This window comes from Neopsephotus bourkii, unplaced genomic scaffold, assembly GCF_033783945.1.
Source record: "Neopsephotus bourkii isolate Nb327-2 ecotype Australia unplaced genomic scaffold, CSIRO-AGI_Nbou_v1 NB_1542, whole genome shotgun sequence".
In the NCBI taxonomy this organism is placed as follows: Eukaryota; Metazoa; Chordata; class Aves; order Psittaciformes; family Psittacidae; genus Neopsephotus; species Neopsephotus bourkii.
The window spans coordinates 1841597-1862108 of NW_026902018.1; the positions used below are offsets into that span (position 1 = coordinate 1841597).

Below are 20512 nucleotides of genomic sequence, written 5' to 3' on the forward strand. Positions count from 1 at the left end.
AAGTGGATCAAGCAGGGAAAGGAACATGAATGTTGTGAAGATATGGTGGGAAATGTCGAATCTGTGTTGCCTGGTAAGACTTCTGTGTGGTTTAAGTGATGTGCATCCCTCTTGCAAAAAGGCCTGGTGATTCTGTGGTTGTCAGATAAGAGATTCCAGTTGTTGGCTTGGTTTGGCAGCAGATTTAATGAGAACACTTTATCTGCAGAAGTCAATGCCAGGGTTCTGTACTAGTCCAGGATGGGTTCTGTGCTCCTTGAGTCTTGTAGTTTACAGAAATATTAGAGCTAATGAAAAATGGTAGCAGCTGGCATGTGATAATGAACAGGTATCATATTTATCTGGACCAATTTGGAAACTAATCTATGGCAGAACAGCAAAGCAGTAGCTGCAGTCCTTGCTGAGTTTAAACTTGAGCCACTGGCCTTGAAAGAACCTGTTGTGCTGCTCCTTTGGGATGGTACATGGAGAACTGGATAAAAATTCTTACTGTGATGGGCTGGAGTTCTAAAAAGCTAAAAGCAGACTTCTGGCTTGAGGTCAGAACTAAACAGTTGATGAGTTGGGATCACTGTTTCTGCAGTCTTAGAATCTCACTCATTGTAGTGGCAATTCTTCACTCTCCTGTATGTGTTTGGGCTCTAATTGCTTGGAGAACTTTCTAACAAACTATATTAAGAACCAATTTCTGAATATAAAGCACTAAGCATAGCAAATCCTAAACATAAGCCTCTGTTCTGATATGCTTTTAAAAAGCAAATGCTTTTTTTCCTTGTCAATTAGCTGGACAGGCTTTAGGATTTGTTGTGTCTTGTGCTAGTCACTTAAACTGCAAACACACTAGATCCTTTTACCTAGCACCATAATGTGATATTTGTTCTTCAGTTATTCTAATCAGGCAGAGGTGGGGAGGAGGTGAAAAGGAATTTTCTAACTCAGCAAGTTCCACAAAAGATGTTGTTCAGCAAATTATTGGTGCTTTAATAACAGCCCTCTGTGTTTCTTTACAACCCAAGGCAAACGAGTAACTATATGCAGAGGGGGGGAAAATGCCAACTTCAAAACCTGCAGGGAGTGATGGGAAAGTACTTAGTTCTTCATTTTTGATCCATGTCTAATTAAACAGACAGTTCTATGTACTATTTCTGCTCAAGTAAGATCTGACATATAGCAACATGCATGTTGCCTGCATGATGTTTTCCATTACATGGCCACAGATTTTTTCTTAGAAATCAAGGTTTAGTAGCTTAGTTGTCTTAAACAAGCATTCTCAGGATGCATTCAGACTGAAGCATGTTTGTTGCTGTGCTCTGCTGTTTCGCCTATGGTAAAATAACATAAGGTTGCAGAGTAGAGAAAATGAAGAAATTAATTCTGGCTGAAAAGCTTGCCTTGTGGAAGCAGCTCTGATATGTATTTCAATTAAGGGGATAGAAGACCACAGGCTATAGCTGCAAATGGAATGATAGGCAAGTGTTAGGTTTTCTATAGAGGAGATTACAATTAAATTTGTTTCTGCTGTTAATGGTTGAAATAAGGTCTAGCACCTGATTTCTTGCTGAGTTAATGAAAACCAGCTCTCATTTATCCTGTATGTTTTCTGTCTCTCTGCATGCACCTACAGAGTTAGGCACACTAATCGGCATCAAGGTGAACGGGAATCACATCAGTTGTCTGCATTCTGTTTCTACCCTGCACAAAATCTGTTTAGATTTACTCTCCTTAGAGCAAAAAGATAACTTTACATTTGTAGTTCCTATAGCATCTGACTGTGCCCTCATGTGGAGCCTTTAATGTACCTATTGATATGAATCATACCTCTTACACAGATATGAAATGTACCCATTTGAAGAAGTGGGATAAGGTGGGGTATAAGTCCCAGGTGTGACATGCTTATTTTAACACACACAAAAAAGTAGCATCCTAAGCTATTTACCTTATCCTATGCATAAAACCACATCCATCAGGTGTGTAAGATGACACTGGGTATGCATGTACACATCTTCCAACTGAAAAATGCAGATTAGCTGCAAACCACAGTTACAAACCTGCTAGTAATAAAAGTTGTGCTGAGGAAGTAAACATGCTCAGACATGGAGGATCAGGGGCCTAATTTACCTGAATTGCTACTGATTTAAAAATACACGTTAAAGTACAAAATCCCAATCATCTGCAGTAGCAAATACATATAGAAGTAGGAGTAAGCAAAGGAAAAATACCTATTCCGAGGTGTTTTTGTCTAATCAATTTGCATCAGCCTACAAGCTTAGCCCTAACGCGTCTCAACCGGTGCAACAGCGAGGCTCAGCCAGCAGAGGTTACCACAGCATGCGGATAGAGGCCGGTCTCCTCCCTGGCAGATGGCCCTTAGGGCTGCGTTTCACTTGGCGATAGGCGGGCAAACGTGCAAGGACAGAGCACAACTCATTGCACTCCTCGAGGAAAACCTGCGGAGAGTCTGGAATTACTGCTGCACTTTCGGACGGGCCGCCCAAACTCACAGAATGAACACCTTTGAGGGCTGCCTGGGTTTTAAACCTGTTGGGCAGTCGTGAGTGCTAATGTGGGGAAAAAAAGCCGTGGGACTGTGGCAAGCTGATTGACAACCGTTGTACTAAAATGATAAAACAACGTAAAAAAAAAAAAACCCAAAACAACCGTTCTAACCCTTATAAGAGGAGGAGAAATAGGAAAGTTCTTCCTACCTCCCGCTGTGCCTGTCATGGCGCCCTCCTCACGCCACAGCGCAGCCGCGCTCTGACAGCGCGGTGATAAAGGCTCCTCCCCAGAGCCAGGTTCCGGAGGTGCGAAGAGATGGTTCCACAGTCGAGGTCGGGGCTGCCCGGGAGGCGACACCCGGTAAACAGTGCTGCCGCAGGGTTACCCCGCCGCTTCCCGCTTGGCGCAGTTTACCTTATTTTTCTCCTCACGCCACCCCGTGTCCTCCATTAACAGCCCGGGCCGCGCCGAGGGGAACCCTGCGCTGAGGCGAACCCTGCGCTGAGGCGGCCGCTGAGGTAACGGGCCGGGCCCCGGCCGAAGCTTATGGCTCTCAGAGCGATCTCCTGCCCTTCACGGAGCTCCATAACCGCGGCCTTCTGCTGTAGCGCCCGTTCCTCGCCGCGTTCCCCGATGGCTGCTCTGACAGGATAAAACGAGGTGAGGCAGCGTCGCGATGGCTGCTCCGGCGCGTGTCTGCGCCATGTTGCTGCTTTGTGTCAGCTTTGCCTTCTCCCTTCCCCTGTTTTGCCTTGGGCCTTGCCTGTAGTTACTGGAGGTTGAAACAGGGGAATGGAAATTCTCCTTTCTCGTTGAAACGTTGCTTTTCTAAGTAGGGAGAGGTAGCGCTTTTGAGATAGGAGGGCATCTCACTGTGCTTGCCTTAGTTTCTCTTCGACTCCATTTTGGTGCTGGCTGTAGCTTTCCGGTGTCTCAGTGCACCACTGCTTTGGGTATTGATGCAAGATTCGGTACTACTGTAGTTGCACGTGTGTTAAAAGTCAAACCCATTAGAAGCTTCAGGAGAGAAAACTAGTGTTTTCTTAGCATGAATTTTTAGATTAGAGATTGGGTGAGCTCTTTTGCAGCAATTAAGAGTTGCTGTACCTGTGTGAAAGTTACTGAAAACCCTTAGCTTACTGAAGAAAACATTTGTCCTAATTGTGGTATCCTAGCTTGCTGCCAACAGCACAGGAGGCTTGCTTGCAGGAGAATAGGATTTTACACAGAAGAAAGGTGTAGGTTTTATCACTGTGAAAACATTACACTGAGATTTGTTGTAGTACCAAAAATAGCACCAAGATCAATTAATTTTTTGAGTAGTTAATGTAAATTTTATATCAAAATGAGCCTAAATGGGTTGTACCCATGAACCTTGGTCTCGCTGTATGGAGGTGCAGGCCTATACTGGAAAGTAATTCTAAGGAAATATATGAACAGCGATCTCCTTTGCTTAGTGACACCTGGGAAGACTCAGTGCTCAACATGCCCTGTCCTGCTACTTTGTAAATTCAACCTGGGTTCTATCTGTATCATGCATGTTTCTATTTATAATAGCTTTGCAGCTGGAAGTCAGATGATTTACTGGTGATACATGAACCTGAACAGTGGTGTTGAATGCTCAGAGTTCTCTAGCTCTTAAATGTTCAGCAATCACAAACCAGGTCTACTCACACAATACATTAGTGAGAGCCATGCTTATTTATCACCTGAAGGTAGAATAATGAAGCTTCAAAGGTCCGAGTTCCCCTCTGCAACAGTAAAGGTTTCATTTCTCTTTCTTGTGTAAAATCTGAGTTTTCTGTGTGGCCACCTTCATCCAGCGGCTGCAACTGGAAAAGCAGCCAGTAACATAAAGCCCATGAAAACACTGTGGGAGTTGGTGACCACCAGCGCTGTGCTTTTCTGCAAGATGAGTGAAAGCAAGCCTCACCTTACAGGGACTTTGTTGCTCCCATATAGAAAATGGGTATTAATTCAGGGTTTGTTTTTTGGTGTACAAGCAATACTCAACTACAGAAGATCTGTTAAGGAGCTGTACTTTTTGTAAAGCCAATTTTTCTGATCCCAAATCATACAGCTAAAAAAATGGCAGTGGTGGTTAGTGGAATTCCTTTGGAATTTATTGAGTGCTGTAAGCTGGGTAAGGAGGGAAAACTTGGGACCTCATCAGGATTCTCTCTGGCTTCCCGCCAGCTGGCTTTCAGGTGGGTTCTGTTGAAAGAGTTGATGTATTCTGTCTTCAGAACCAGAGGAAATGCTGCAAGGTACCAGGCTATTAAAACAAATTAAGCTATTTATTTGTGAGCATCAGTGATATATTTTGTGATGTTACACTATATGCGCTTGTCACTGTCCTGCCACATCAAGGTTAGAGTGAGAAGGTGACTGGCTGGCAGTCACTTAATCAGACGGAGATGTTGATTTCTCAGGTAACCCAGGCAGGGTGAGGCTTGCATGCTCTGTTGCTTTGAACAGCCAGATAATGAATATGCTTTCCAGAATTGGTGTTTCTCACAGTGGAAGCAGCAGCTGTGTGTGATCTGTGTTGCTGTCAAAGTAAAGTGAGATGTAGTTAATTCAAGTCTACACAACAAAGACATATTGATCAGGGCTCTTCTTGCTATGGTTGGGTATCTGCAATAACAATGACTAGGACAGTACAGCAAGCTAGGATGGCAAAACCAAATATGCTTTGTCTTAATCCAGTGAGTGAGAGGATTTACCACCTAGATTCACTGCTGAGCATCAGCAGTTTTGGAGCAGTTCTGCTTCAGACTGCAAAGGATTGGTAAGATACTGAAATCAAATGGAAAGGGCACATCTTGTTCATGTCATTATAAATACACTTCGTTTGTAGCTATAAGGTTAAAATAATGGATTCAGTACAAACATCTTGCAATGGATCAGTTCCACATGATTAAAAAAACCCTTGTGTTTATGGTATCTGGATAAAGTTATACTGAGCTGCTTACAGAGGTACTGAATGTTGCAAGAATTATATGGAGTGCATGTACACGTTATGGTTCCTCTGTTCTTCCTCCACTAATAGTACTTGCATGTGGATGATTATGTGCTATATATTTAGTAGAGTATCACAGTATGTATTTTTTAGTGCAAAGCTAAAATTCCTCATATACTGGTTTTGTAATAAAAAAAGTAATTATTACTTTTATTTCTGCAGAGGAACCCAATTCAGTGTCTGTCTTCCCACTTTTCCTTCCCAACTGTTTCTTTTTTGCAGCTGTCTGCTTTTCTTTTGTTGTGCAGAAGAAAAATAGGTGCTAGCAGCTTTGCTAATTACTATCAAACTCTTCCCAGCCCTGTTCTGTTAGGATCATTCTATTAGCTAAAGTAATGGAGTGCAATGGCACGATGGCTCTCACACTTGTCATTTATATGAGGTCTTTCTGGAGCAATATGTTACTGGGATTGTCTTCTGGTGCTGTCACCAATTGCTTTGGATTTCCTACGCCTGCCATTTTCTTTTACCTCAACATTTCTTTTTTGCTACTACGTTAATCTTCCTTATCCTTCCTAAATGACTTTTAAGGGCACAGGTCTGTTAGCCCCCTGCTTCCTCAGTTTTTTGCTAGGGAGTAGCAAAGCTGAGTGTTGGCATATTCAGTATCTTGCCAGACAGTCCTCTGACCAGTGTCAGTGCATTCACATCAGTGCAACAGTTCCTGTCAGTCTGAAGTTTTACTACTGTAGCTAAAGGCAAGGTCTTTGCCCTCACTGCATCATTTTGCTGCTGACACCTATTTTTCCTTACCTATCAGTATTGTCAATGTCATCTTCTTCAGCAGTATTTTATGGCAGCAGACTTTTGTCTCATCACTCTGATTATATTAGCTTCAGTGATTGTACTTTCACCTCATTACTGAAATAAAGTTAACATTAATGAGAGTCATGCAGCTAAACCTCTGCTCACCCCTCTGGAAATTTATTCTAATGATGAAAAGGAGATGCATGTGGATCTATTTAAAAGCAAGCTGGCTTTTTTCTCCACCCCCGCCTAGCTACATACCAAATTCAGCGTTAAATAAAGTCTCTTGTTATTAAAAGCTGATGATGCAGAAGAATCCAAACACATTATACAACATTAATAAGGACAAATGATATTGGTTAAACACTTATCTATGTGCTGGTCTGCTACAGAGTTCCTTTATGATCCGTATTTCTCCGTTGCTGCTGCTTCTGGAAAGGGTTTCTTGTGTCTGACTCTCACAATAAATTAGTCATAAAGCACTTGGGGGTCCTAGGGGATATGCTAGGAAAGTTCAAGATGTTATCAAGTGTAACAGTAATCACACCTATAAATGAGATAAAGCACAGAGAGAGGTGGAAATTGTTTATAGAAGACACAGCAAGGCTTTGAGCTGAAAGAAGTAATACAATTTAGATAAGCGAAGTTAATGAGATAAAATAAATGTACAAGATGCATGTGCCAAGCAAAGAGGCTCATGAGATCTTCTGATCAGAATTTGGATTTGCAGTAGGAGCAGTTATTTTGCTGGTATCTTTAGAGGTGGTTTATTTTGTTTGTTAGTGAAAGGTTGGAGAATAAGAATTCACTTTTTATTTAATCTTCTTACAAGCAGCTACCATGACATGGCCTCAGACAGGACTGAGGCTACTGTCTGCTGTAGCAGCACAGGTTGCCACATCCTCTAATCAGCCTTATTGTTTGATGTTTTTCTTAAGTGTTACCACTTCATCTATGAAACTAGACTGAACCTGGTGTAGTTCAAGAGCTCCAAAATGATTCTTGCTAAAAGTTTGCATATATTTTAAAGATCTTTTCTTTAAATAAAGTTCTCCCCACAAAATGTTGTGAGCAAACAAACCTCCTGTGTGTTCAAAGATATAAAGGTATGGCTTGCTATGCATGTGAAGTGTTTTAGACCTCAAGTGTTCTAAAATGCTTGCTTTAAGCTTTCAAAGAAAAAAGTAGTTGAAGGATTACCAAAGTGTGGTTGACTCAGAAGTGGGAGTGAAATATTGCCGTAATGATAATCATGCTTTGACCTATTTTGGATTCTGGGGTGTAGAAGTATTTTTCTCCTTTGAGCAGGTTTGTAATTTTAACCACAGAGTTCCCAAGGAAGAGTATGTTCACTTGTCACTAGAAGAGAAGCTTTCTAATAGGAAGACTGTTTAAGTTCGCCTTTTCAAATGTCAAAATCTTAACCGAAATAGATCAAGTTGGATAAAGGTAACCCTTTACAGAGGCTGGTGAAATAATGTTACTGCCCTGTGGCAGAGGGGGAAATTGAAACACAGTATTTAGGAGACAGCTTCTTGTCAGATGCAGCAGGAGTGGGCTGGGGCAAGCATCTAAAACTGGCCCCTTGATTGCTGCCCTGTGCTGCCTTCTGGAGATTTCTACCTTCTCCTTCTGAGATTGCTGTTGTGCCTGGAGATGGCACTGACTTACGTCTGTAGTCACAAACTGAGTGTGCCAGGTTGAAATATGCCTTATGAAATAATTCATGTCACGTTTAATTTGAGAGGTTTTTACAAGAGGCTGTCCTAAAGCAGGTTTTGTTATAGATGCAACCAAAATTAAATACTTTATAAGCAAAGTGAATTAAATAATTTTCATCTCTCATTTTATGGTCATTCCTACTGCTTCTGCAAGCATGCTGGTTCAGAAATAGTCTCTCTCAGCTGCAGGTATTTACATCAGTTTCTTCGTTTTCCTTCATGTGCATGTCCCCTCTTCTCCCACCTGCTTCCCAGCTTGGCTTTTCCTCATCTTGGTGCCCAGGAAATGCCAGTGTCTAGTTGAATGAGCTCTGCTATAAATCAAAGTGTCATCACTTAGCTGGTAGAAGTGATTTAATTAATGCGTCATGCCATCCCCAGAGCCTCTCCCCACCTGACTGCTAATCAACCTTCAGCAGCAGGAGGAAAGCATAGCCCTTCTTGGACTGTGCAGGAGAGACTGGAGGAAAGACAGTTAATTGCAGCTGCATGATCAGCATTGTCACTTGTCTCTAATCTCTTGTCTGCTTCTTGAAATACTGCTGCCCTGGTCTCTTACAAGCCATGCTTAACTCCATTCAGACAGAAATGATCTAGTATCATACCAGCAATCACTTTCTGTCAGAAAATGTATTTGGCAGGTGACATTTTTGAAAGTACCCTATTGTGCATATGAATATTGCAGCAACTTTCACAGCCCAAGTACTCTTTTAGCTGGAATGAGCAGTTTATGCATGAACATTCCAACGTGCTGTGGATGCACTTCGTAGGTGGTGCTGTGCAGTTAACCCTGCAGATCACTGAACCAAACCAGTTGTGCCAGTGTGGAATTACAGGACACATATTAGCAAGTGGTACCCTTTGTCATCTGCTGAATAAATAATTGATGATTTTACCTTGGGCATATATGTATCAGAATAATTTCTGTGCAAGCTGAAGCACTTTGTCTGTTTCGGTTCAGTGGCTTCCACTACTTAGGGCAGGATCTGTGGCAAAGGAAGTCTCAGCCTCCATCTATTCCATCTATTGAAGAATTTAAGGAGTGTTGTATTTGTGACTATTCATAGTTATATAGGTGTCAAGATAAATATGGAAAATAGCGCTTATGGGACACTCTGTTTTCTAGTAGCTAGAATTGAAAACTAAGAGTCAGGATTCCATGAGAAAGATACTCGGCTACTCGGCTAGTTTTTATCTAGGTTTGCTTCAACTGTAGTGTTTGCTAGAGAAGGATATATTGTACTTACAAGAAACACTCTCTCTTTACATAACCACTGCTACTGAAGCAGATGGTCCTACACCACCTTCTCTGGAGATGAATGAGACTCGCCAGTAAGATGAACAGCACTGCACCCAGGGTTGCTTCAAGGTCCACAGACTGTTGGGATAAAAAATTCAGCCTTAATGCTACAGGTATTAGGGAGTACCTGGCTGCTTTTGGAGCCTACGATGATGTTTTTGTGTGGCTTTGGGGTGAGCTTTAGTGGGCAGTGGGAGACGAACTTGACCCCACTAACTTTCAGGGTGGGCTAGAAACTGCCACAAGCTGTAGGATGTGTGAGCTGGGCCACATCATGTCACTTCCCACATCCCACAGCACCTTATGGTGGTGCCACATGGCCTGTATCCAGCGCACTCCCAGTCTTTAGTCCTTCCTAGAAGAGCCTGCTGCACAGTCAAGCCGAACACACTGCTCTGTCCTGTTCCTCAACCTGCCTTGTGACAAACAATACAGATGAGTCAGCCACAAGCTCTGTGCAATGACACTATTCAGTTCCATCTCTGCGTCTCTGGGTGTTGCAGGAGACGGGTGCCCTGAGCCGCAGCCTCAAGGTTGGGTGCTCTGCGATGTGACCAGGGTAATCACCATTATGGTTAAGCAGCTGTTTCCTTTGTAAGTCCCTAATTTTGAGGGTTCATTACATGGGCATAAAAGTCCTCTCCAGGCAGAGATTTGGCAGACAGAGCCCAGCCAGGAGCTGTTTAATCATTTGTTAGTTTGTTTATTTTTGCATCTGTTGGGCAATTCTTCTGGTATTTTGTATACAAGGCAGCAAAAGATATTGCTACAGTCATTTTCAGTTGCTTACCAGTAATGTTTTCAATGATCTTTATTTTGCTAAATCACTTACGATTTATTTGAATAAATGTATATCACTCTATTAAAAGTGTTTACTATGCAGTATTGAAATACCAGCTTTTCTGCCACTTCACTGATCTCCTTGTTTAATCCGTGTGCTTTGTTTTACTTAATTTCCACAAACTCTGCTGCTCTTACACTGTTTGGATTGGTTTGTACTAGAGTACTCTGTAGAGAAGTAGACAAAGGCTGTGTTCACTGCATAGCTTTGCTGCTATTTTTATTCTTTCCCCATCTTTTGTTTGACAGAACTGAAAATCTGCAACCAAGCTGCATAAATCTCTCTCTTTTTGGTGATTTAAATGGAGAAGAACTTTTAAGGTAGTGAAATTACTGTATTTTTATCCCAATGCAATTAGTAACAGAGTCTGTGCCTCCTGAGGAATTATTTTTCTAGGAAATGCTGTTAAATATAACATCTGTAAATTTGATCCCTGAAGGAAACTGTGTCCTCAGGCTTACTAAAATTCCACAACATCCCTTATTCCTACTGTTTAAACCACACCTGAGCTAATTTAAAAGCAAGATGCACTGATACCCATAGCAACCGATGCCAAATAAAACTGGCTGCTTTGTAGGATTTTGCTTAGGGCACAAGAGTGAATAACTGGCCTTGTTGTAAGGATTATGCTGCAGGTGAGTGAATAGAGCCATTCTTTAGTAGACAGTTGGATACTAGCGAATCTTGTTGCTGGCAAGATGCTGTGCTTATAAGTGCTACATCTGTGGTTTTTTCCTCTTAAGAAGCCTTGACAGTACCTGATGACTTCAATCTGAGTTGTCTTCTGGCCAGTTTTTATCTTGCATTGAAAAATATTTTAATGAGTTCCTTCTTGGAGGGAAAAGAAGCAGTGAGTATGTTTTAATCTCACACTTCTAGTTCATTTTAGCACTCTTAACAGTCATGTCTGTGCACCAAGCAGGTCACAGAATCAGGAAGTATATGCTGTATTAGCTGTGCTGCCCTCCAAACTAGGAACATCATCTTTTGTGAGCCTGGACAATGTCCTAAGACAAGACTGTACTTTCTTTCCAAGTGCTAGGTGCTGGGAAGAGGACAAGTTAGTAATTCTTGTACATCATGACCCTCACTCACTGCCTGTAGACAGAACAGCAAGACTGGACTTGTGTGACCAGAAGACAGCATGTGAGGGAGTGCAGTTGTGGGAATGTGTGCCTCAGCCTCCTGCACGCTACCAGACCTCTTCAGCTGTGTCTGGTCCTCCTCTGCTAACACCTCCTGAAAATTGGCTGTTCCATGGGAGAGCAAAGCTTGTGCTTTTAAACAGACGGACTAAATTCTGTTATTGCTAGCGTGACAAATACAGTGTTAGCCAGGAAGTTCAGAAGGACTTAGCAATTCATTTGTTTTCTGGAAAAATGTCTCTTCAGAAGTTTTCTATCCTTTTTTTTTTTCCCCTCCCCAAAGAAAATTGCTTTTTGATGACGTGAAAATGCTAAGAGAAAAAGTAAGTTTTGGTTTAAGAAACTAATTTCTGGGGGTAAAAAAAATGGTAGCCTCCATTGAATTAAAACCTAAACCTTTAGAATATTTGGCAATTTTTTCTTAATATTTGTATGTGATATTTTTTTTATCTTACTCTGAATAAAACCCAAACATAACAGAATAAGTCCTTTCCAATGAAATAAAAATCAGATGAATGAATAATGTGCAATTGGCTGGGGATTGGGCTGGGAGCCTGGTGGGAAAGCTGCCTTTTTTGTGGGGAAAGCAGGAGAAGAGGACTGTAATTTCCAAAGGTATCAGAAATGCAGGGTTTTTATTCTCTTCAGTGTTCTGCCTCTCATTCTCATTTTTGTGTGTGTGTGTATTAAGTAGCTCTTGCTGAGCTCTGCATTGAGATGTGTCATTGTGATAAATCACTTTTACTGGAGATTATATTTTTCCTCCAAATGAAGCTGCCAGCAAGCCACATTTTAGCAGTTTCAAGTAACTGCAACATTTTCTATCACCTTTTCCCTCTCTCTCCTGAAAATATTATTCAATGAATTCTGACTAAATTCTTTGAAGACCATATTTTCGAGGTGAAAAAGTAACAGAGGTGGCAATCAACAACTGTCAGCACTAGTCAAGGTTCTTTATACATGTAAGTAAATCTGGTTTTCTCCCACCTTGCTCATATTTGAGGAGTCCTAGCCTGCTTATAGCATTATCCAACGAACCTCTTCAAGATCCCTATGAAACAGGGAAGCACACAGAGGTTGAATTGCCTAGGATCAAATACTGGACTCGTGGTGTGGCTGTAAAGAAGAATCATCAGGTGTTTTTTTGCTTTAGCCATGTGAAATTGTGCTGTCAAGTTCAGGTACCTGATGTCAAGGTCATACAGTATCTTCAGTAAATCTACTATCTTTTAACAAATAGTTATGCCATTTTGTCTTCACTGAAAAATCACAGAATCAAAGAATGGTTTGGGTTGGAAGGGACCTTAAAGCTCCTCCAGTTCCAAGCCTCTACCACGGGCAGGGACCCCTTCCACTAGAGCAAGCTTGCTCCAAGCCCCTGTGTCCAACCTGGCCTTGAACACTGCCAGGGATGGGGCAGCCACAGCTTCTCTGGGCACCCTGTGCCAGCGCCTCAGCACCCTCACAGGGAAGAGCTTCTGCCTAAGAGCTCAGCTCAGTCTCCCCTCGGGCAGGTTCAAGCCATTCCCCTTGGCCTGTCCCTACAGGCTCTTGTCCAAAGCCCCTAACCAGGTTTCCTGCAGCCCCTTTAGGCACTGGAGCTGCTCTAAGGTCTCCCCTTCAGGAGCCTTCTCTTCTCCAGGCTGCCCCAGCCCAGCTCTCTCAGCCTGGCTCCATAGCAGAGCTGCTCCAGCTCTCGTAGCATCTCCATGGCCTCCTCTGGACTGACTTGAGCAATTCAACATCCATCTTGTGTTGGGGGCTTCAGAGCTGAATGCAATACTCCTCCAGAACTAGAAAGCTGTTAGAGAACCTCATCTGTCTGGTGGCTAGGGAACCTTTCCCTAATTTCTCTCTAAATCTATTCCTGGCTGGTTCCTGCTCACTTGTTACGCTGATGTCAGTGTTGCTTTGAATATTTTTTAGGGGGTAACAAATAAAGAAATAGTGTATCATGGTTTTAGTAAAAAAGAGTAAAATAACTTCCTTGGAACAAAAAGAAAGTCTCTTTATCTGGAGAATGTGGACCACAACAGTTTCTTGAAGTCTCATCAGGGTTACCAAAACCATTGCTAAAATTATTTGGTTTTGGCAACTCGTTAATAGGTTTTGACATTTTTTGAGAAAATAATATTGAATTTCAGAGTTGCCAGTTCGAAAGCAGTTCTGAGTCACACATAATGTTTTGCACTCTTTTTGGTGTGTTTGACAGTCACTTGGTAGGTTGGTTTTATTCCCCAGGAAACAGCTGGTTGAATCCCAGCTGGAACCTTAAGGCTAGTCAAAGAAATGGGAATTAGTTCTTCATAGAGATGTGAAGTAAACATCGTCTCCTTCCAAAAGTGTCTCTTACTCGGGTGTAAGATTAAGTCCCATGGATGGTGTTACTGCTCAGGCTTTACAGGCAATATGGATAAATGGGAGCTCAGTTCTCCAGTCTTCCCAGCTCGTCTCCCCTCTCTCAGGACCTGCTTTGATTTCTTTCCATAGAACTTTCCTGAACCCACTCCCATTTTTGTTTTCTCTCCATTTTTTTTCCTTTCAGATGAATTCCACATCATTTTCCCTTTCAATTCCATTTATAGAAAGTGGTTGTGGGTGAAAAACCTCTGCTGTGGTATATTCCTGTGTGAAAGTCAAATAGTTCCTGTTTTAGTATGTCATTCTGTTCTTTCTTCCTTTTAAGCTTTAGATTGTTGATGGCTACTCAGAAGGTGTCTTGATTTATGATTTTCTGTGGGGTTTTGTATTTTTTTACTTGAAAGAGATCTGAGAAAACACAAAGATTACAACAGGTCCCATAGAAACTTCCTTTCTGATAGGACCTGGACATTCACACTCTTCTAATTACCAGCTGAAGATCTCACCTTTTGAAAGCAAATTTCTTAGAAAAGGAGGGAGAAATAAGCTGGATTTTCAAAGCTGGTCTCTAAATGTTGAATCCCAACTCGCCAATGCCACACTTCCTATTTGTCAGTGTCCTTCAACAGTCATAATGCAGAAAAATACTGACTGTAAACCAGTGTCTTGGATAGCTACTAAGACAGTTACAGCAAAGATAACAGGTAGGCACAATATATAGTCCCATAATGATGCAGACTGTGGTTTGGTCATGGAGGAGAGCCCTGTTCCTCTGTGGTTACTTGATAAACACTTTTAATTATCAGCATTGCCATTTGCATAATGGAATTGTACAGCTGGCCACATGCAGCGAGTGGAATTCCCACATGCTCTGTCAGTACTCCTGCACAGGAAGACTTGCTGGAAGGATTCTGGCTCTGAGCAGGGGGAAGTGAATGTGGCATATCACGCACATAGGGACTGCCTGTGGAGGAGGAAGGGGTTAACAGTGAGATTATGGAACTCCTTGGCAGCTCAAGCAGTACTCAGAAAGGCAGCAGTTTGCTGGCCTGTATCAAGAAGCAGTTTCTGTTGGTTGCAGGAAGCTGCTTTAGGGTAAACTGTCTTTGTGTTTTTATTTTCTTTTGTCATGGTTCAAAGCTGTAGGTTTAGGGAATGGCTTTTTGACAGAGGTCCAAGCATCTCTCTGTAATGGTCAGCTGCACTTTGATATCCTGTAGTTTTGGCTTTGGCTTTTGCTTGACTGTAGCATAGCTGAGTAGACACTGCATTTCACATTCTCATGTACCAGGGTGCACTGAAATAAGAGCAGGCTGTGAAGAAAGATGGATGGCTGCTTTACCTTGCAGGCTACAAACACAGCTGCGCAGATCAGCAGATGGCAGACTACTGCTAGCAATGGGCCACAAACAGTGTGAACTCTTCCTCTGCTCTGTGCTGCTCCAGATGGGAGGCCTCTAAAGGGAAAATGGAATATGCTTGTTTTTGCAGTGGTCTTTCCAATTCTGCCCTCCGTACCCTTGGTTTGCTCTTCCCTTCTGGGGGATACTTTTACCTCAGTGGCACATGATTCAAGATGAGCACAGCCAGCGTTGTTTATTGTATTGGTTTATGACTCTCTTTGACCTTGTAACATGCATCCTACTCTTTAAGCTACCACCAGTGTTAACTGTCAAATGAGATTTAGTAAATACCAGCATTCTGACACTTGATAGAGTTATGAGTGAAGATTTTGGACTATAGAATGAATGACATTCAGAGAGGAGGAATGCATCATAATTAATCTGCTCCATCTGGGCCAGTTGGAGCTTGGCTGCCAGTGCTGTGAGAGTAAACAGGATTGCATCATTCAGAATGACATAGTATTTGGCATAAATGAGTTTTAATTTCATCCTATTGCTGATGTACTTAGCTCTGTCCATCAGCACAAACTGTACCCCAGGTGCTGCTCTTCTGTGTGAGTGAATGGTACTGGTGTTCCTGTGCATGGAGCAGCAGTGGCAGCTTAGGATGATGGAGTATAAGAGAAATAAATTGATTTTATTACTTATAAAACTTGTGTCTTCATGGCATCGGGTGTCAAGAGTTTCTCAGTGGTAATCTCTGTGATGTGAAGAAAGAGGAATGAAGTACTATTTGTCAGCATGTGCTAATACCTGCCATCAAGAGACCAGGAGTGCTCCATGAAAGACCTCGCTAATATCCTGCCAGTGATGTGCTGGTAATATAATGAGTTGCCTGAATGTCTTCAGGTTCTGACTGAGGGCTCACAGATCTAAATCATGAACTCTGGGAGTGACTTCATGGGAAGTCAGTCATCTCACCAGCAAAACCCTTTCCCAAAGAGCTGTTATTTTCCAGATAGAACATTCTGATAGAACTATTGCAGCATTCTACAGAAAAATTTTCCTCTCTTACACATGAAATACTAGGAATTGGGTTTGGTTTACATTTTTTTCTCTGTTTCCCAAGTGCTTCATAAATGAAACAAGAAGCAGAGGATGAATATTCTCATCAATCATCTTTTGTTTGTATACGCTAGTCAAGACCTAAAAATCCACTTGGAAAGAAAGAGGGGAAAACACTGGAGGCTTTCTTTTATGTTGCTTCAAAAGTAAATGCTTCCAGTTAAAGTCCCAAACCCCATAAAGTCACTTTGTCAGCTGGCTGCATAGTGGCATAAAACCAAAAGAGACTGCCAGTCTGGAAAGTTGTCTGCTCCATGGCTAACGGGCCCCATAATTCTGACTTGACTCATGGCTGACCCCTCATTCGGTTCAGGGCTCCCTTGCAAGTTTGGGAGGGAATGTGAAGCAGCCACCAAGGGTTGTTTAGAGTTTTCATGTCACATAAGCAATCGCAAGCATCCTATTTCTGACCACAGCCAGTGAAGATGCTCTGATGTAAAAATGCTACAGCAAACCACTCAAAATACTGTTCTCCATAGAAAACTTCCTGCTAGACTAAAACCCCAGTGTAGCAGGGTTTTCTTTTTCTGGAATGATTTCCAAGTTTGATCAACAGTATTTTTTGTGAACACATCTTCAGAGGAACTCTTGAAGCCAGAACCTCAAAAAATACTGAGGAGGACTCTGTAATATGAATTTGTGTGTTGTCTGGAATCTTCACTGTTTTGACACAAAGATAGCACCTGTATGACAGCACTTTGAACAGGAGGTTAAATGTGTGATTTCCACACAAAAATGCAGTATTAAGGCCAATAGTTGTTAGGAATGACTGCATCTTGCCATAAAACAAAGATAATAATTGAGCATTCTAGGGCTTGCTATTGAGATTGACATCTGAAATTTATTAATAATCTGGGAAAAAGGACCGTAAGTGTTCAAAACTTAGGGATAAAGGTTATGGAGCTTGTAATGTCCATGCAAAGGTAAGTGAATCACTGGGACGATCGTTATTACAGTAGATGACATTTTGTTTGGCTATGTGTCAAGTACCACACTCAGGCAAGAATACCCTGGGCATTTTCAGTGTTGTATGCTGATGGACTTCAAGCTTCCCCTGACCTGTAAGGAAATACTGAGGAGTCTGTGTCCGTATTTACTTCAGAAAGATGCCTGCCTATTGAACAGAATCTGCAGCAAAGCAGTTAGGGCTCCTGGGAGCATGGTACATGGGACAGGGTGAAAGGGAACAGGTAGATACTGTATTGTCACATCAAGTGTTCATTTTCATCTTCTGTGACCTATGGCTGCCCATAAATCTGGGGTTTGTCTCAGTCTTACTCAAGCTGTGTATTAGAGTATTATTGCTCTGTCTACAATCTCATCTTTTACATTATCAGTGCTTTTGGCACCTGAGTAGCTATAAATGCTACAAAAATGGAAGTTGCAAGCAGGCAAAAGGATGTATCACAACAAATAGAGGCTTGACACGTGCATTTGTGACTTTCAGTTCTACCTTGTGTACGAAAAAGCAGCTGTTTATCTACTGACAGCATCTCGCTGCTTCACGATGTTGATTTCCCAGGTTCACTAGCAGAGCTCAAGCTCTCTTCCTTATATTCATCAGGGCTTATGTTATGCCTTAGCCGCTGGGTATCACCTTTATAGGATCACAGAATCTCACTGTCCCAGTGGCATACAGCTGCTCTAGGATTAGACAGGAAAACAAGCTTTCCCAGGAGCTGGGGGAAACAGGTTTGTGCCTGGTGAGATGATGACTCTGAACTGTCAGGTTTTTAGAACATAGTAAACAACTGGTTTGCATTGCTCAATTTCATCAGTTGCTCATCCATGCTGCCACATCCACACTTGCTATTTTTCTTTTTCCCTTGTATGCTACTGAAACCCTGGCATTTGATCCTTTTAGAGACATGAGAATTGCACAAGAACAACCCTAAATCAGTTAGCACTGCATTAAATACAGGCTTGCACCATCCTGCGTGTTCCATTGACAGTTTGCATGAAACTTCTAGTGAGCACAGAGCTTTCCTTTCATTTATATACTAGCTTCTTTGGTTTTTGGTTTTTTTTTTTTTTTTTTCTCTGTGATGTTATTCCTAGGTTATTTTGTCATGGATGTTGAATGGTATGTTTTAAAAAGTTTATTTGTGTACCATTATCACAGACCAGTAAGGCTTCATAACTAGTGATCTATGTCTTGTGAACAAGTACTAGGCAGAGCTCTCAAAACTCTGTAGACGGGTTAGTGAATTCCTCATTGCCATTAGTTTGTGCCAGCTTGGCTTAAAGCAGTCTGTCTATTTTGGGAATATCTCAGATGAGCAGCAATAACAGTGCCCCAGGTAACAGGCACTGAACTATGCTACAGCTGTAAGTCTGGGAAGGGCTCACATCAGCAAGCAGTAATGATCTGTGCCATCGAGAGGAACAAACTCCCCCAAATATTTCCAGGCCTCTCTGGCATTTCTCAGTCTAATGAAGGTAGAGAAGAAGTGCAAGTTTATCTATGATCATTTGGAAAATGGTCTGTAATGACTACAGGAAGTCACGAAAAGGAGCCCATGAGATGTGGTGGGCATGTGCCTAAAGATATTGCTCTGCCCATTGAGCAGTCGACAGTGGAAAGAAAAGTAAAGGACATGGATGCACTTTAATACTGTTACATCTTGGAAAGGCAACATCAAATAAAGGTGACATCAGAAGATCAGGAAAGAGGCTGAAACCAGAGCACACATTCTGATTACTAAACTCATGTTGCAGTCAGCATCCTGAGTAGGCCTGTGAATTCAGACTCATTGTTTGTTATAGATCCATACCTTAGCACTTACAAAGACAATTCTCCAAACATTGAAATGCAGAAATACTAAAGACTAGTGTGCAAGACACTAGTAAAACCTGCTGGTGTTGCCCAAGTGTAGCAGACAATATCCCTTTGAAGCATAGGGCTGGCTAATGATGACACAACCCAGTGTGTAACAGCAAGGGTGAGGCATTCCTGGGGCAAAGGCTGCTTTAAAGGTGTGTATAGCTATTCTTAACAAAAACTGAGCTTGCTTTGCAATGCCCACAGCTTGACCATTAAATCTATGGTCATGGATTTTGAGACCCAGAAATATAATATAAAATAGGCTTAATTTTAATTTCTATAAACAAGCTAACTGGAAAGGTAAAGGAGGGACTTGACGTGAAGTGGCTGCTCTTCACCTAGAAGAAAATAAGCTACTTCTAACCAGCCAGGTGTGTTTTAGGCATCTGTAGCTATAGGTTTAGCTACAAGCTTATTGATTTTGGGGAAGATCCCAAATGCATTCATAGCTGTAGGGTTGCTGCTCAGGCTATGGCTGATAGTAAGGGATCATCCCAGTTTCCTACCAGCCGACAGCCTGAAAGCAAAGCAGCTCCTCTGCCCAGCAGCCAGCTAACTGCAGACAGAAAGGAGGGCTCTCTTCTAGCATGAGAAGTAGCACACTGTGGGATGAGATCTGCTCTCATTGTCAATTAGCACTTGGGATACTCGGACCATTAGTCCCTGCAAACACCTGGAACTTCTCCTAGTTAAAAAGTCTTCCTCCAGAAATCCCTATCCAGCCGTGGCGGAAGAATTGGTATTGCTGGAAGTGTGTTTATTAAGAAGCTGAGGCTTAGCTTCCTGAGCAGCCCCCCCTCCCCTGTTCACCCAGCAGGCAAACACATCATTTCCCCATGCAGAATCTTATACCAGTTAATCCAGTGTCCCTGGTTATTTTATGCTGCTTGACTTCAAGTGCTCTTAGCTTTACTGAACGTGCCTATCTGTACCATTTTAAGTGTCTGCATAGTAAGGAGGCTAAATTCCAAAAGCTGTTTTGCTGTGCCTGCTGCAAATGCTTGGATGTGTTCCAAGGCCTAGTCTGGCATTTAAAAGGGATTTTCCAGGATGTTACAATTCACCGAGCACTATAACTGTGCCAATCCAAAGCTTTGCTGCCTTCAAAGCTACACTACTGCATGTAGTAAAAGTGCGTTCCAAGGCACACAAAGCATTAAAAAGATCAGCTCAACCAATGGCTTTATTGGCATAGACACTAAACTGTCCAGAAAGGCTTTCTCTAAGCCCCTTTCAGGCTCTGTGAACTATTCAGTTTCAGTGCTGCTGTGTGTATAGAGTTTATGTGACAAAGCATATTCTTGTGTCTGCTCCTGTGTGTATGTGGCTTGCCTAGAGAATTTCACACAAGGGAGGAATGTCTGCTTCCCTTTTCCCAGTAGATCACAGCATCCAACCCCAAACATACAGATCCCCCCTGCAGTCTCAGTGCTTCCATGGAGGAGAGGGGCACGGAACATGTGGCATTACAGGGAGCAGCTCTTTGAGCAAAAGGTGGTTCTATTTATTAGGCAAATGGAAAATTGGGGGGTCCATAGTGGCATTATGTTGTTAGAAGCTAAAAAACATATTTAGCAATGAATA

The 20512-nt window shown here is 42.2% G+C and overlaps 1 long non-coding RNA gene across 1 annotated transcript; it reads right to left on the reverse strand.

The window, feature by feature from the left end:
* Positions 1-4777: 4777 nt before the first annotated feature.
* LOC133221574 (uncharacterized) lies at positions 4778-7014 on the reverse strand. Its single transcript, XR_009728028.1, has 2 exons — positions 6275-7014; positions 4778-5050 (listed from the first exon to the last, which is right to left on the reverse strand). It is a non-coding gene; the product is annotated as an uncharacterized LOC133221574 (long non-coding RNA).
* Positions 7015-20512: the final 13498 nt, after the last annotated feature.